The 17,500-nt window shown below is 29.1% G+C and overlaps 1 non-coding gene across 1 annotated transcript; it reads right to left on the reverse strand.

Annotated features, from left to right (window-relative positions):
- Positions 1 to 14: 14 nt before the first annotated feature.
- On the reverse strand, positions 15 to 86 carry TRNAN-GUU (transfer RNA asparagine (anticodon GUU)). Its single transcript has one exon. It is a non-coding gene; the product is annotated as a tRNA-Asn (tRNA).
- Positions 87 to 17,500: the final 17,414 nt, after the last annotated feature.

The following is a 17,500-nucleotide window of genomic DNA, read 5'->3' on the forward strand; positions in this document are numbered from 1 at the left end:
GGAATCAATTCAATCTCCCCAAGTAGGATTCGAACCTACGACCAGTCAGTTAACAGCCGACCGCTCTACCACTGAGCTACTGAGGAACAACGGGAAATTCGATCTCATAGAGTTCAATTCCCGTTCTCAACCCATGACCAATAGGAACTCGAAGTTTCCTTCGTAACTCGTCAAATTTCTTCACAGCGGCTCCCTTCCATGCCTCATTTCATAGGGAACCTCAAACTGGCTCTATTTCATTATATTACATCCATAAACTAATTCCATTCATTTAATATCCCTATCTTTGGTGTTATTGAGATAAGAGATGTCGTTTCTATTTCTAGTCTATCTATTTCTATAAATGGAAAATTATGCAAAATTGAAAATTGAAAAATCGTTATATAATAATCCAAAAATTGCAATAGAAAAGAAAAAGAGAGGTTTGAGATGATTTTTCAATCTTTTATACTGGAGAATCTAGTATTCTTATGCATGAAGATAATGAATTCGATAGTTGTGGTCGGACTCTATTATGGATTTATGACCACATTTTCCATAGGGCCCTCTTATCTCTTCCTTCTTCGAGCTAGACTTGTGGAAGAAGGAACCGAGAAGAAAATAGCAGCAACAACTGGGTTTATTACGGGACAGCTCATAATGTTCATGTCTATCTATTATGCGCCTTTGCATTTAGCATTGGGTAGACCCCATACAATAACTGTCATAGCTATACCCTATCTTTTATTTCAGTTCTTCGGCAATAGTCAAAAAAACTTTTTGAATTATGGATACAAGAATCCAAATTCAATACGTAATTTTAGTATTCAAAGAAGATTCTTTCAGAATCTTCTTTTTCAATTTTTAAATCCCCTTTTCTTACCGAGTTCCATATTCATGAGATTCATCAATATTTATTTGTTTCGATGTAACAATAAAATTACTAGAAAGATTAATATATCTAGAATATACAATAATATATACGAAGCTATTCGCCCCCCCCCCACATATTTGATAGCTTCTCCTAGAAAAAAACTTGTAATACCTATTCCATTCGTAATTCCATCAATTCTTTTTTTATCAAAAAAAGAATTTAATTTCACTAATCTTCTGATACTAGCAATTAAAGATTTTTCATAAAAAAGATCTATATAACCATGATTATACGACCAATTATATATGATATTTTGAAAATGATCGGCAACATTTTTTTTAAGAAAACTTTTTTCAAATAAATTTAATAAATTCAAATTTTTTAAATAGGAATAAACCGATTTGTAAAAAAAAGACGCTAGAAATATTCCCCAAAAAGTGAAACTCAAAGAAAAAGTTGCGTTTGTGAAAAATTCATAATAATTCATAAAATTTTCTGAATCTTTATGTAAAAGATCTATAAACGGAATTAACAATTTTGATAAAATATCCAAATGTATTCCGTCTTGACTGAAAGAAATTCCTACAGCACCAACGAATAAAGTAAAGAGCGCTAAAATAAGCATAGAAAATCGCATAGTATTGTTAGATTCATTAGGATATAAACAAGCAGTTTTTTTAGTGCCAAAATGCATAATACCAAAAACAAGATGTTTTATATTTTTAATATTTTGATTAACGCGATGTAGATATCTCTTCCGGATAAAAAAAGAAGTTATTTCATTCTTTTTTATTTTTAGTAAAACTAAGAAAAAATTTTCGTTTTTTCTTTTAAGTTTTACTTGTTTCTTCCCCCATAAAGATATTGAATAGAATGAACTATTTTTTTTTCCATTAAAATTCAAAAAATGAACGTTTAAATATCCCTCAAAAACAAGTAAATAAATTCGAAACATATAAAATGCAGTTAATCCTGCTGCAGAACAAGCTATTATTGCAAAAATTGGTGAATACAACCAACTATCATTAAGAATCTCATCCTTAGACCAAAAACAGGCAAAGGGTGGAATACCGCAAAGAGAGAGTGTACCCACTAAAAAAAAAGTTTTTGTAATTGGTACATGTTTTGTTAAACCGCCCATAAAAACCATATTTTGACTTTTAGCTGGAGAATATCCGACAAGAGCTTCCATTGAATGAATAATGGATCCAGATCCTAAAAACAACAATGCTTTTGAATAAGCATGAGTAATCAAATGAAATAAAGCACCTCGATAAGATCCCATACCCAAAGCTAACATCATATAACCCAATTGAGACATTGTAGAATAGGCCAAATTTTTCTTAATATCTTTTTGAGCAATAGCTAAAGTAGCTCCTAATATTACTGTTATTATACCTATAAAAGCTATTGCGTTCATTATTTTGGGTAGCACTATGAAAAGAGGAAAAAGACGAGCCACAAGAAAAATTCCAGCGGCTACCATAGTAGCAGCATGTATAAGGGCAGAAATTGGAGTAGGTCCCTCCATAGCATCGGGTAGCCATACATGAAGAGGAAATTGGGCAGATTTTGCAACTGAGCCACAAAATAGCAAGAGGGCAAACAGAGTAAAAAAAAAAATATTCATTTCATTTTTAGAAATCAAATTATTTATAATTTGAAACAAATGCCGAAATTCCAAACTACCCGTTATCCAATAAAGACCTAAAATTCCCAATAATAAACCAAAATCCCCTACACGATTCGTTACAAATGCTTTTTGACAAGCATTTGCCGCAATAGGGCGGGTGAACCAAAAGCCTATTAATAAATAAGAACACATTCCAATTAATTCCCAAAAAAAATAAATTTGTATCAAATTCGAACTAGTAACTAATCCCAACATTGAAATATTAAAAAGAGTAAGATAAGCAAAAAATCTCAAATATCCTTGATCATGAGACATATAATTATCACTATAAATAAGAACGAGAATGCCAACCGTAGTAATTAATATTGACATAATAGAAGTAAGTGAATCGATCAAGTACCCAAACTCTAAAGAAATATCATTATTTATGGTCCAAGACCATACATATTGAAAAAACAAACTATTCTTGATTTGATGAATAGACAAATCAAGCGAAAAAATCATAACTATAGTTAACAATAAGATACTAGGAAAAGCCCAAATACGGCGAATATTTTTCGTTGCAGTGGGAAAAAGTAGAAGTCCCACTCCTATTAACATCGGAACTGGGAATGGAATAAAAGGTATGATCCATGAATATTGATGTGTATATTCCATACAATAAAGAAAAAAAATTAGGATTCTAATGAATTTGGTTTCTTAGGTTTTTCTTTTATCTTTTTTGTAAAGTAAAGGAATGGTTTCGGTTAATAACAAAGAAAGATAGAATTTAATAAAATAGAATAATCGATTATTCATTATTCTGACTCTTTGGACAATATTTTTTGAACATTGGTTTAGTTCATTAAATTTAACTTAACTAATTAAGTTTTTATTACAATAAGAAATAGCGATTTGGGGAAAACTTTCTAAAAAGTATTATATTCTTATTATAAATATAATAAAAACAAAAATGGAAATTCAAATATATAAAATATATGTCTAATTAGAGATAAACTTAATTTTCATTTACCGCAAAATGTCTTTCACATAAAATTCTATAACAATAAAAAACTATACTAATTCTATGGCAGTTCCAAAAAAGCGCACGTCTATATCAAAAAAACTTATTCGGAACACTTTATGGAAAAAGAAGGGATATTTTACAGCATTAAAAGCTTTTTCATTAGGGCAATCTATTTTTACGGGGAATTCAAAAAGCTTTTTCTGTAACAAATATAAACGTTAGAATAATTTCAATTAACTGGATTCAACGACTCTTTTTTAAATACAAAAATATGAATATAAAATTGATATAGAATATAAGATTCAGTTATGAATTTAGGATATTTACATTCTATATTATGATATTTACATTCTATATTTAATAGATTCTAATAGAATTCTTTAAAATTATTTTATTGAATGTTTAGTAAACAAATATTGTGTTTTAATTGATTCTTTGAATCTCGACAATTGACTAAAATTGGGTTATTATGGTTTCGAGTCAGCCGCTATGGTGAAATTGGTAGACACGCTGCTCTTAGGAAGCAGTGCTAGAGCATCTCGGTTCGAGTCCGAGTAGCGGCATCTTATCTTCTAAAAAAAAGTTCCTATAAAGAATTATTATTTCTATTCCAAGTATTTCTATTTTTTCATTCTATATGGTATTTTCCACTTTAGAGCATATATTAACTCATATATCCTTTTCGGTCGTATCTATTTTAATTTCAATTCATTTGATAACCTTATTATTAGGCAATGAAATCATAGGATTATACAATTTGTTCAAAAAAGGCATGATAATAACCTTTTTTTGTATCACAGGATTGTTAGTTACTCGTTGGATTTTTTCAGGCCATTTACCATTTAGTAATTTATATGAATCATTAATATTTCTTTCATGGACTTTTTCTATCTTTTATATGGTTCTTTGCTTCAAAAAACAAAAAAATGACTATTTCAATACAATAATAACACCAAGTATTCTTTTTACCCAAGGCTTTGCTACTTCGGGTCTTTTAACCGAAATGCATGAATCCTTAAAATTAGTGCCTGCTTTACAGTCCCATTGGTTAATGATGCACGTAAGTATGATGATATTGGGTTATACAACTCTTTTATGTGGATCATTAATATCAGTGGCTATTTTAGTCATTACATTTCAAGAACTCATACAAATTCTTGGTAAAAGCAAGACTTTGTTTTTTTTTAATGAATCCTTTTCTTTTGCTGAAATCAAATATATGAATATGAATGATAAAAAGAATATTTTACAACAAACTCCTTTTCCGTTTTATTCGTCTTATAGAAATTATTATAGATATCAATTTATTCAACAATTGGATCGTTGGGGTTACCGTACTATTAGTCTAGGTTTTATCTTTTTAACAATAGGTAATATATCTGGAGCAGTATGGGCTAATGAGGCATGGGGATCATATTGGAATTGGGATCCAAAGGAAACTTGGGCTTTTATTACTTGGACTATTTTCGCAATTTATTTACATACTAGAAAAAATAAAAAATTGGAATATAGAAATTCTTCAATAGTGGCCTCCATAGGCTTTCTTATAATTTGGATATGTTATTTAGGGATAAATCTTTTAGGAATAGGACTACATAGTTATGGTTCATTTACACCTAATTAATTTAAAAAAATTCACAAATATTGGGAACATTCTATAGAATAAGAAAAAAAACTCCCAATAAAATGATTAAGACCCCATTGAATCAAGTAATGTAATATTGATTCAAGGGGTTCTCACAAACAACAAAAATATTCAATTAGAATTCAATTTCATTTTTATGTAATTAAGAAAATACAAAAAGAAATCCATTTTTTTTTATTGTGCATCGGATTGATTTCTATTTTTTCTTTTTCATTTATTCCCAAAAACTATCTATAAAAAATGAGAGAGAATAGCTTCAACCTTGTCAGCCGAAATTGAAAAAATAAAATCTGGATAAATGCCAATACTTATTACGGGTATAAGGATAGAAATTGAAATAAATAATTCTCGTGGCCCCGAATCAAAAAAATAAGAATTTTGTTTATTAAAAAGCTTGTATCCATAAAACATTTGACGTAAGATAGATAATAAATAAATAGGAGTTAATATCATTCCAATTGCAGTTACAAAAGTTATGAGTATTTTTGTGATGAAAAGATATTTTTGATTGGTAATTATTCCCAATAATACTATAAATTCTGCAACAAAACCGCTCATGCCCGGTAATGCAAGAGAAGCCATCGATAAGGTAGTGAAAATCGTGAATATTTTTGGCATTGGGATAGCCATTCCACCCATTTCGTCGAGATAAAGAAGACGTAGTCTATCATAACTAGTTCCCGCCAAGAAAAAAAGGGCAGCACCAATAAATCCGTGAGAGATTATTTGTAAAATAGCCCCATTCAGCCCTGTCTCGCTTATAGAACCAATTCCTAAAATTAAGAAACCCATATGAGAGACCGAGGAATAAGCTATTCTTTTTTTTACATTGCGTTGACCAAGAGATGTTGAAGCTGCATAGATTATTTGAATGGAACCTAATAACATTAACCAGGGACAAAATATAGAATGAGCGCGAGATAATAATTCCATATTAATTCGAACCAACCCATATGCTCCCATTTTTAATAATATTCCGGCTAAAAGCATACAAGTGCTGTAATGCGCCTCTCCATGGGTATCAGGTAACCATGTATGTAAGGGTATAATTGGTGATTTGACAGCAAAAGCAATAAGAAATCCCATATAGAAGATTATTTCCAGTGCCACGGGATATGATTGATTAGTTAATGATTCAAAATTTAATGTTGGTTCATTAGAACTATAGAAACCCATACCCAGAATTCCCAGTAATAAAAAAACAGAACTTCCCGCAGTGTACAAAATAAACTTTGTAGCTGAATACAAACGTTTTTTTCCACCCCACATAGATAAAAGTAGATAAACGGGAATTAATTCTAATTCCCACATGATGAAAAAAAGTAAAATGTCTTGAGAAGAAAATGTTCCTAGTTGACCACTATACATTGCTAACATTAGAAAATAGAATAATTTAGATTCTCGAGTAACCGGTTGAGCTGATAACGTAGCTAACGTAGTGATAAATCCCGTTAATAAAAGGGGTCCTAGAGAGAGTCCATCTATTCCGAATCTCCAGTAAAAGTCAAAAAAATGGATCCATTTATAATTTTCTGTCAATTGGATTAGTGGATCATCTAATTCGAAATGATAACAAAATACATAGGTTATTAGAAGGAGATCTATGAAACATATACAATAAGTATACCATTTAATTGTCTTATTTCCTTTATGGGGAAATAAGACAATTAAAGAACCTCCGACTATTGGCAAAACTACAACTGTTGTTAACCAAGGAAAATAATTCGTGATAAAAATAAGATATACTTAGACTACAAAAACCCGGGCTCAAAATATTTTTTTATTTTGAGCCCGGGTTTTTGCCAGTAAAAAAAAGTACTTGTATGCGGTTCTTTTTGAAACGTATCAATAAGCTAGACCCATGCTTCGAGTTGTTTCATGCCATAAATAAACTCTAACACTTAAGAAATCCGTCGGACAGGCGGATTCACACCTCTTACAACCAACACAGTCCTCTGTTCTTGGGGCAGAAGCAATTTGTTTAGCTTTACATCCGTCCCAAGGTATCATTTCTAATACATCTGTTGGGCAGGCTCGTACACATTGAGTACATCCTATACATGTATCATAAATCTTTACTGAATGTGACATTGGAACATAATCCTTGAACATCAAAAATTCAACATTTTCAATCTAGTAAATTGGTAAACCAATTATATATATCTATATATGATATATATATATCTATATATATATATCTATATTATATACCAGATGAATCAATGATTTATAAGAATTTTGCTACTAAAAATATATTTATAGATTAATAACTAATAAGAGAATAGAACCAAGATACTTTGATTTCTTATCTTTGTTTTCGCAAACGCAAACATGATTAAAAAGGATATATCATTTCTGCTAATTTGAATGGATTATATAGTACACACTATTCAAAATTAGACTTTTTTTTATGAATAATACTATTTATTCAACAAATTTGATTGATTGATACGGGTTGATTTTCTATTACGATATATTGAGGAAACAATAGCTGGTCCGATAGCTGCTTCAGCGGCTGCAACAGCTATAACAAAAATTGAAAAAATATTTCCTTTTAGTTGCCGCCTATCAAAAAAATCAGAAAAGGTTACGAGATTTATATTAACTGCATTTAGTATAAGTTCAAGACACATAAGGGCTCTAACCATATTTCGGCTCGTGATCAATCCATAGATACCTATAGAAAATAAATAAGCACTCAAAACAAGTGTATGCTCGAATATCATTGACCAACTCCTTTTCAATTTTTATTCATTTCGATATGAATATGAATTCAACGGATTTTATTGCCTAACATAATAAGTCTACAACAAAATCAAGTATTTGCAAAAAGATTTTATACTTTATACATAAATATTCTTTTTCCTTAACATATAATTCAACAAAAAAGAAATGTAATAAATTCTAACAAAATGTAATTTATATTATTTTATTAGTTCGAAAACTTTCTTATTGGCGAGCCACAAAAATTGCACCTATTAAAGCAACTAAAAGAATTATTGAAATTAGTTCAAATGGAAGAAAAAAATCTGTTGATAAATGAATTCCAATTTGTTGACTAGTACTTATCAAATCTTGCTCTAAAATCTGATTGGGTCTTGTCGTCCAAATAATTCCGTGCCATGATGTCTCTAGAATAGTAGTTATTTGTGAAAGAAAGATACTGGTACAAACCATCAAAGTAATTCCATCCCCAACGGTCCAAACACGAAAATTTTGGTAATAGTCCGAACCATTCATAAACATCACAGCAAATATTATTAAAACATTTATAGCGCCCACGTAAATAAGTAGCTGTGAGGCAGCTACGAAATGGGAGTTTGATAAAATATAGAATAAAGATACACAAACAAGAACTAGTCCCAATGAAAAAGCAGAAAAAATCGGATTCGTAAAGAATACTACTCCTAGACTTCCTAATATGAGACCTGATCCAAGAAAGATTAAAATAAAATCATGTAGCGATTCGGACAAATCCATTATATGTAAAATAAAAGATAAATAGAAATTTCATGACCTTATTGATATGACCAGGAAAAAACTTGTTAAATACGAAAATTATCTGTGCATAGAAATTCACCAAATCCTAAGATAAGATATGTGAATTGTTATTAGGTACAGTTGTTATAGAATCAATGGAATTTCATTCTTTTCTTTATGCCAAAGAGTCATTTCAAAAAAATAGAATATCTTTTTTTTTATTCTATATATAGAGAAATTCAATTATTTTTGTGAAGAATTTTGAAATCATTTTATTTGAATTGTTCGAATTGTATAATCATCAATTACTGATACTGGTAAACGACCCAAAGCAATTAGATTATAATTCAATTCGTGGCGATCATAAGTTGAAAGTTCATATTCTTCGGTCATTGATAAACAATTTGTTGGACAATACTCAATACAGTTACCACAAAATATACAGATTCCAAAATCAATACTGTAATTAAGCAACCGTTTTTTTCGAATATCAGTTTCTAGTTTCCAATCAACAATGGGTAGATCTATAGGACAGACACGAACACATACTTCACAAGCAATGCATTTATCAAATTCAAAATGTATTCGACCGCGAAAACGTTCTGATGAGATTATTTTTTCATAAGGATATTGAATAGTTACGGGTAACCTATTTGCATGAGATAAGGTAATCATGAGACCTTGACCAATATATCTAGCAGCTCGTATTATTTGTTCACTATAATTTATGAATTCAGTTACCATAAGGAACATATCGTGAATAGCTCTGAATATTTTTTTTCTTTCTCTTGTTTAAAACAAGTTCTGAATTTTGAATATAGAAGGTCCACATTTTTTTTACAGTGAAAACAGTTGAGACGACGTTGTTAATAATAGATTACCAAGAGAAATGGGTAAAAGAAACTTCCACCCAAGATTTAATAATTGATCTATTCGTAGCCTAGGCAAAGTCCATCTTGTTGTGATAGAAACGAATATGAATAAATAAGTTTTAACTAGTGTAATAAAGATACCAATTATCGTTACAAAAACTCCGTATGTTTTATTTATTTGAAAAAAATTAGAAACGAAGATGTACGGAATAGAGAAATTTGAACCACCAAAATAAAGAACTGTTACAAATAAGGAAGAAACGAATAGGTTTAAATAGGAAGCAACATAAAATAAACCAAATTTGATACCGGAATATTCGGTTTGATAACCCGCTATTAGTTCTTCTTCCGCTTCTGGTAAATCAAAAGGTAATCTTTCACATTCTGCTAGGGAAGAGATTAGAAAAACGAGGAAACCCATAGGTTGCCGCCACAAATTCCATCCCCAAAAACCATATTTGGATTGTGCATCAACTATATCAACTGTACTTAAACTGTTAGATAATCCTAGTCGGTGATGACATTACTGTTACCATCTCTATTACAGAACCGTACATGAGATTTTCATCTCATACGGCTCCTTTAAAGCCTTAAAAAAATATAAGAACCCGGCCAATTATTTCTCCCTTGATATATCCCTAAGATAGATAAGATTCTATTTTCTCGGACGGTTCTGAATTAGACCCATGGAATTCTGTCTGTTCTAAAAAAAATTTTTAAATGAATACACACTTATTTAAAAAATAAAAACATTTGCACATTTATTGAATTTCTTTAGATAAATAAAAAATACAAAAGGTACTTCTGAATTGATCTCATCCTTTAAAAAATTCAAAATTAAATTTGTTGAGTAATAACTTAATTTCATTTTTGCATAAAATACTCTTTTAAAATTATCAAGAACTCCCACATCATTTTCGATTCCGAAAAATAATTAGATGTTCTTTTTTTAAATTATGATTATCTCCATAAATATGGAGTATATAAGACAAAAAAGAAAAAGGAGATCACTTTTACCTCTTATCTTATTCCTTTTTGTGCAAGCAAAAGGGGACTTCAAAAAATTAAAGGATTATTTCGTTCCTGATAGTTATTTATTCAATCAATGGATGGAAGTATACTCTAGATCGGAATTGGGGGGAGTACTGCCTTATTTTTTCTACCAACTTCAAGTCCCCATTAGTATTCTTTTTATATTATACATAAATTGGATAATTTAAAAAAGAAATATACGTTACTAATCTTTTGTGTATTTTGGTGTTTCTAGCCATCCATTAATTTTTTTTATTATATTAATGCCTTTTTTTAATTTTGTTAATATATGTATGCTAATTCATACAAATGATATTGAAAATTTGAAAAAGGTTGGTCTTTTGCGTCCGCTTCAAGACAGGATTACTAATCAACAAATCTTGGGAAAAACAACCACTTCTATACATAGAATATAATATATAGAATCTAATTCTAGAATTTCATTGATTTTTTCACCTTATTCTGTATACATAGAAAATTAGACTCAATATTTTTACTGCAATTTGAAATCATCATACTTTCTCTATAAGTAATAGAGTATTCTATAAATTATATTCAAAAAAAGCTGTTTTATTGCACTCATATAACTATCTGATTCAATTATTCAATCCAAATGCGAAAAGAATATATATATATTCTTTATAGATTCTTTTTGTACTTTAAATATAAGGAGAGGCTTATAAGAAATAGTATCAAAAAATTTATGTCTCAACGAAGCACACATAGAGATATCGATAACACACATAGAGTTAATGGTATTTCATAACTAATTGATTGAGCAGCTGCTCGTAGACCACCCAAAAAGGAATATTTATTATTTGACCCATATCCTGACATAAGAAGTCCAATGGGGGCAATACTCGAAATAGCAATCCATAAAAAAACACCAATATTCAGATCAGATAAAACAAAGTTATAGCCAAAAGGAATTACTGAATAGCTTATTATAATGGATATGACTGAGATAGATGGGCCGAAACTAAATAAACGAATATCTCCTCTAGATGGAATAAGATTCTCTTTAAAAAGTAATTTTGTTCCGTCTGCTAGAGCTTGAAGAACTCCAAAAGGACCGGTGTATTCAGGTCCAATACGCTGTTGTATCCCTGCAGATATTTCTCTTTCTAACCATACAATTGCTAGTACACTTATAGTAATTCCTAATATCAAAATAAAAATAGGCACAAATACCCAAAGAATTCCATATATCTCTTTCAAAAATTGCAATCTGAAAAAAAAATGTATATCTTGTATTTCTGTTAAATCAATTATCATTTCAACGATCAACTTCTCCCATAATAATATCTATGCTACCTAGTATTGTCATAATATCGGCCAATTTCATTCTTTTAACTAATTGAGGAAGAATTTGCAAATTTATAAAACCGGGCGGATGAATTTTCCATCTCCAAGGAAAACCATTTTGATCCCCTATTAGAAAAATCCCTAATTCTCCCTTGGGGGCTTCAACTCTTACATAAAGTTCTTGTTTTGGCAATTCAAAACTCGGAGACGATTTTTTACTAATAAATCGATACTCAAACTCATTCCATTCTGGCTCTTTTTCTCTATCAAAGCAGCGGATTTCTAAATTTTCATATGGACCGCCGGGAAGTCCTTCCAAAGCCTGTTGAATAATTTTTATGGATTCTATCATTTCACCAATTCGAACTAAATAACGAGCTAATGAATCTCCTTCTTTTTGCCATTGAACTTCCCAATGAAATTCTTCGTAACATTCATAATTATCCACTTTACGTAGATCCCATTGTATTCCGGAAGCCCGAAGCATCGGTCCTGATAAACCCCAATTAATAACTTCTTTTACATCAACAACACCGACGCCCTCAACCCGTTCTAAAAAAATAGGATTTCGCGTAATAAGTTTTTGATATTCAGCAATACTTGTTAAAAAATAATCGCAGAAATCATAACATTTATCTATCCAACCATAAGGTAGATCAGTCGCTACCCCTCCGATACGAAAAAAATTATGCATCATTCTCATACCTGTGGCAGCTTCAAATAGATCATATATTAATTCTCTTTCTCTGAAAATATAGAAAAAAGGTGTTTGTGCACCAATATCTGCCATAAAAGGTCCTAGCCATAGTAGGTGAGAAGCTATACGGCTTAACTCCAACATTATTACTCGGATATAGCTGGCTCTTTTAGGTACTTGAATATTTCCCAACTGTTCTGGTCCATTTACAGTTATTGCTTCTGTGAACATTGTAGCTAAATAGTCCCAACGTGTTACATAAGGCAGATATTGTATAATTGTTCGGTTTTCCGCTATTTTTTCCATTCCTCTGTGTAAATAACCCAATATCGGTTCACAATCAATAACATCCTCACCATCTAGAGTAACAATAAGTCTAAGAACACCGTGCATTGATGGGTGGTGAGGCCCCATATTGACTATCATGAAGTCCTTTCTTTTCGTTGAGATATTCATAGGTTTTTGCTCGATTTATTCTTTTATGAATCGCTTAAAAAAAAAGTTCATCCAAATTCAAGATCTAATAAATCGAATAATTGAAAATTACTCTTCAATTTAACGAATTTGTGACTGCCGAATATTAAACTGATTGATTAATTTTTTATACCGTATTCCATCTTTCTTTGACAAATAAGACAGTAATCTTTGCCGTTTTCCCAAAATTTTACGTAAACCTGTTTGGGATGAGTAGTCTTTTCGGTGCAATTCAAAATGTGAAGTAAGTCTTCGTATTCTATTGGTAAATTTGAATATTTGAAATTCAACCAATCCCGGTTTTTTTCCTTTTTTTTCTTGTGAAATAACAGGTATAAATGACTTTTTTACCATAAAAAAATAAAAGTTTTTCCTTCTCCTCGATTTTTATAGATATTTTTATTGATCAGTAATTAGAATGACACTCATTTTTAATTTTTTGATAGAAATCCGAAATCTAATTTTTTTGATAACTGAAATCAATCCAATTGAAATAGAGAATTTAAATAGATATAGTATAAAGGAGACTAGTTTGATATATAAAAAAGAATTGTATACATTACATTAGATAAAAAAAGATAATTTTGTTAATGCTTTTTTTTTATGTATACATCATTGAATTAAAATCAATGCCATACCAAAATACGTGTATTTGTTTAACCTATGTATCTATCTATAGATAGATACATATGCTAAATAGAAAACAAAATTAGATTAACGAATTTTCACACGCGGATACATATGTATCCTTACTATACTGAAACGGCTTCCATTATGGGTATTAAACCAATAACGATTTATACAAGCTAAATCTTCTAATCGATATTTTGGCCAAAGAAAAATTTTGAAATTCATTAGTTTTTTTTTCTCTTTCTCATTTCTTTTTTTAGTCAAAACTTTAAAACAATTTTGGACTTTATTTTCATTATAAAATATTGTGTTTCTATGCATACTATTTATATTATTTGGATCTAAACAAATTCTAATTCTCAACTCTCTACGACGTCTAGCAGATAAAATGTTTTCAGGAACAAGTAAATTAAATTTCTCGTTTTCTTTGTTTTCTGTTATCTTTTGATCTTTTGTTCTTGTAATGTATTTATCAAAAAATTTCTTATTAACATGAATTTTTTCTGAGTATTTTTTATAAATTTTGCGTTTATTCTTATGAATTAATGAAAAACCCATCATTTTATACTTAAAAAATTGTTTATTATTTTTTCTAGACAGGCGAACTGGTTCGATAACAAATAGTTCTTTTTTCCTAAATTTATTATTTTTCTTTTTCCTTAAGCCTGAAAGAGTTAAATTCGTCTGTTTTTGAATCATCATAATATCTAGACCTAGTTCTCCTCTTTGAATAGAGGCTATAGTAATTTTTCTTAAATTTGTCAATCTAATAAGGAGACAATATACTTTTACATTGTTAAATATTTTTTGACCTAAGAAATTTTTCCAGTTTAAATGGAAATTCAAAAAATTTCTTACTAAGAATTGAAGTTCTGCCTCCATATTGTTCTTGGGTTTTTTTTTCGATGTTCTAAAAACATCTATTTTTTTTTTCTTTCTAGTAATATTCTTTTCACTAACATTTTTATTTCCTTTAGAATGTAAAAAAAGAGAATGTAAATAAAGTAATTTTATTGGTATAATTTGCGAGTTACCCCTAAATGTATTATAAAATATCACAAATTTGGAAAAGAACCAAAATTCCGGATTGCATATGGAACGATTTAGTATTTTTCTATTGATTCCCGTCCAATCCAAATATTTTCTATCCGGATTTATAATAATAGTATCTTCTGCTATATAATTCTTGATAAAAATATTACTTATTCTATCAAATAAGTCTTTTTTATATGTATTGTAATTAGAAGAAATCATTGTGTTTTTATTTGATTGAAATAGGGATCTATATCGATAAATATATGAGTCTTTCTTATTTGCATAATTCATAAAATTATAGGATAAAAGATCGTATTTATATTGTTTTCTAATTTTTTTTTTTAATGGGATTCCTTGTTGTTCTTTGTAAAGAATTAATGGGCTTTTTCCATATGAATCCCATTTGGTTAAATTTTTATTTTGAGTTACACCACATTTAGTGATTCTATTTCTCCATTTTTGTGATACTAATTTTGACCAGCTACTGTTAGATAAGTTATATTGATAATAATTATTCTTTAACCAATTTGTCCATTGATTTAGTTCAGAATTGAGCAGGTTATTTTGTTTTCTTTTAGAATGAACTATTCCTTGTGCTCCAAAAAAAGAATCCTTTATTTCATTTTTCAGAAAAAAAAAATTTTTATTATATTGAAAAAGAAGTCTTAACTTATATATGTTTATGTTAATAATTCGGGTTTGTAACAAATTTAAAAATACATATGGTTGTGACAAAAAGGAGACATCAAAATAATTATGTGAATTCGCATTCTTATTCTTATTATTAAAATATTTGTGTAATTTTAAAAGAAAGGGAATTATACTTTGATTTGTTTTATAACTTCTTTCTGTATTTGGTTCATTATCGTAAAGCCATTTATTTAAAAATTTTTTTGTTGATTCAAGAAAAAGTTGTAGCTGGATTTTCGGAATACAAATGATATATAGAAAGATATCTATGTATATTTTTTTCATCAAAAATTGAAAAAAAGAATGTGATTTTTTAGTTAAGCTAATATTTCTTCTTTGGAATATCTGCAAAATTTTTTTTTCGAATTCTATCCTTTTACTATCATAAATTTTTTTCTTCGAATGAATATTTGTCTCGCGAATTCCAAGTCCTCTTTTCTTTTCTTCTTTTTTCATTTTTTCTATTTTTTTAATAACTACTTTTCTCTTAGTATTGAGATCCTTTATAGATTTTTTTTTCAATGAAAAATTTGTCGACTTTATCGATTGAATTGAAATGGTTGCTTCAGAAATCATTGAATTATTCTTCCAAATTGTTGAATATTTTTTGTTTTCGCTCAATTCATCGAGTTTTGGGGGTTTCCTTTTAATAAAAAAATATTTTAAATTTAAAAATTCTTGTTTTTTTTTCGTGAGGAATACTATACTTTTTCTAATAATTTCAAGAATACTTTGGATGATCCCTTTTGCTTTTTCTATTACGATATTTAGAAACAGTTTGAATTTTTCACTTAAAACTTTTAGAACTAGAAAAGTGAAAAATTCAAATTTTTTCTTTTTTTTTTTTAGTTCTTTTAAAATGGGGTCGAAAAAGGAAAGTGGATTTTTCGTGGAACTAGAAAAAGGCAATTCAACTTCCATCCCCCAAACTGTTAAAAAACAAAAGTTCTTTTTTTTCTTTGAATTTTTTTTGTTTTCATTACATCGTATTTTAGATTTATGCCAAGGTTTTAGACGAAAAGGAAATAATATTTTTATCTGAATCCCATCTGTTAGCCATTTTTGCGGAAACTCTCTTTCGGATAATTGAACGCCGTTATACGTGCATTTAATATATATTTCTCTCTTCCAATCCATATAATCTTCAGACCATTCTGGAATTTGAAAAAATAGTATACGAATTGTATTTTTAATTATTATAAATGAAGGTAATAGAATATATTTCCTAATAAAGCATTGGGTTATTAATAAAACACCTCTTATTACTTGAGCAAATATAATGCTATCCCAGGCTTCTGCTATTTCTATACGTTTTCTTTCTGCATTTTCCTTTTTTGCTTCCTCCTCTTTTTTTTTCGGACTTTTTTTTGTTTTTTCCTCTATAGAACCTAAAATTTGAAATTCTGTCTTTTTACGAATCCAAATATTTAACATAAAAAATCTTTTCATTGATTTTAAACTATGAAAAGAAAAGAATATTGATTTTTCAATTTTATCCAAAAAAAGCGGCGAATGCACCCTTTTTTGAAAAAATTTCCAAGTAACTGTTTTCCGTCTTTGAGCACGGATAGATCCTTTGATTATGTCTCTTCGAAAATCCGATTGTTGGGAATAACGTCTTAAAGCCAATTCGTTTTTTTGTTCATTATTTTCAGTATCTCCACGATCACGATAAGTCTTGTATTTTTTAAAAAATTTATCTTTATTAGTCAAAATGACTACACGTTTGCCTTTTCTAGAACGAATTTGAGAATTATCTGCTTCAATTTTTCCACCTAGTTGTTCTAATTCGTCCATCAATTTGTATGACCACCGAGGTACTTTTTTACAGATTTCGTTTCTTTTAATAGACTTAGTGTTCTTTCGATTTACTTTTCTTTTTTCGTTCAAATCAGTTGTAATTGCATCAAATAATATTTTGATTATTTGTTTTTTTTCTGCGTCATAATTATAATTCATTTTTACTTGTTCAGGTTCTGTAAATAAATAAGGTACGTGCGAATTTAAGCTTGACACTAATGAAAATTGACTGATTAGATTAAAAAGAAATGTAGTTACTAATAATTTTTTATCAAATGTTTTTCTATTTTCCTCTAATTTTGGAGAATTACTATTATTCTTTTTAGAAATCTTTATTATAAAGAAAGA

Source organism: Vigna unguiculata, unplaced genomic scaffold (genome assembly GCF_037176805.1).
Source record: "Vigna unguiculata cultivar grain cowpea cultivar isolate G323 ecotype 2 unplaced genomic scaffold, ASM3717680v1 ptg000173l, whole genome shotgun sequence".
NCBI classification, from domain to species: Eukaryota; Viridiplantae; Streptophyta; class Magnoliopsida; order Fabales; family Fabaceae; genus Vigna; species Vigna unguiculata.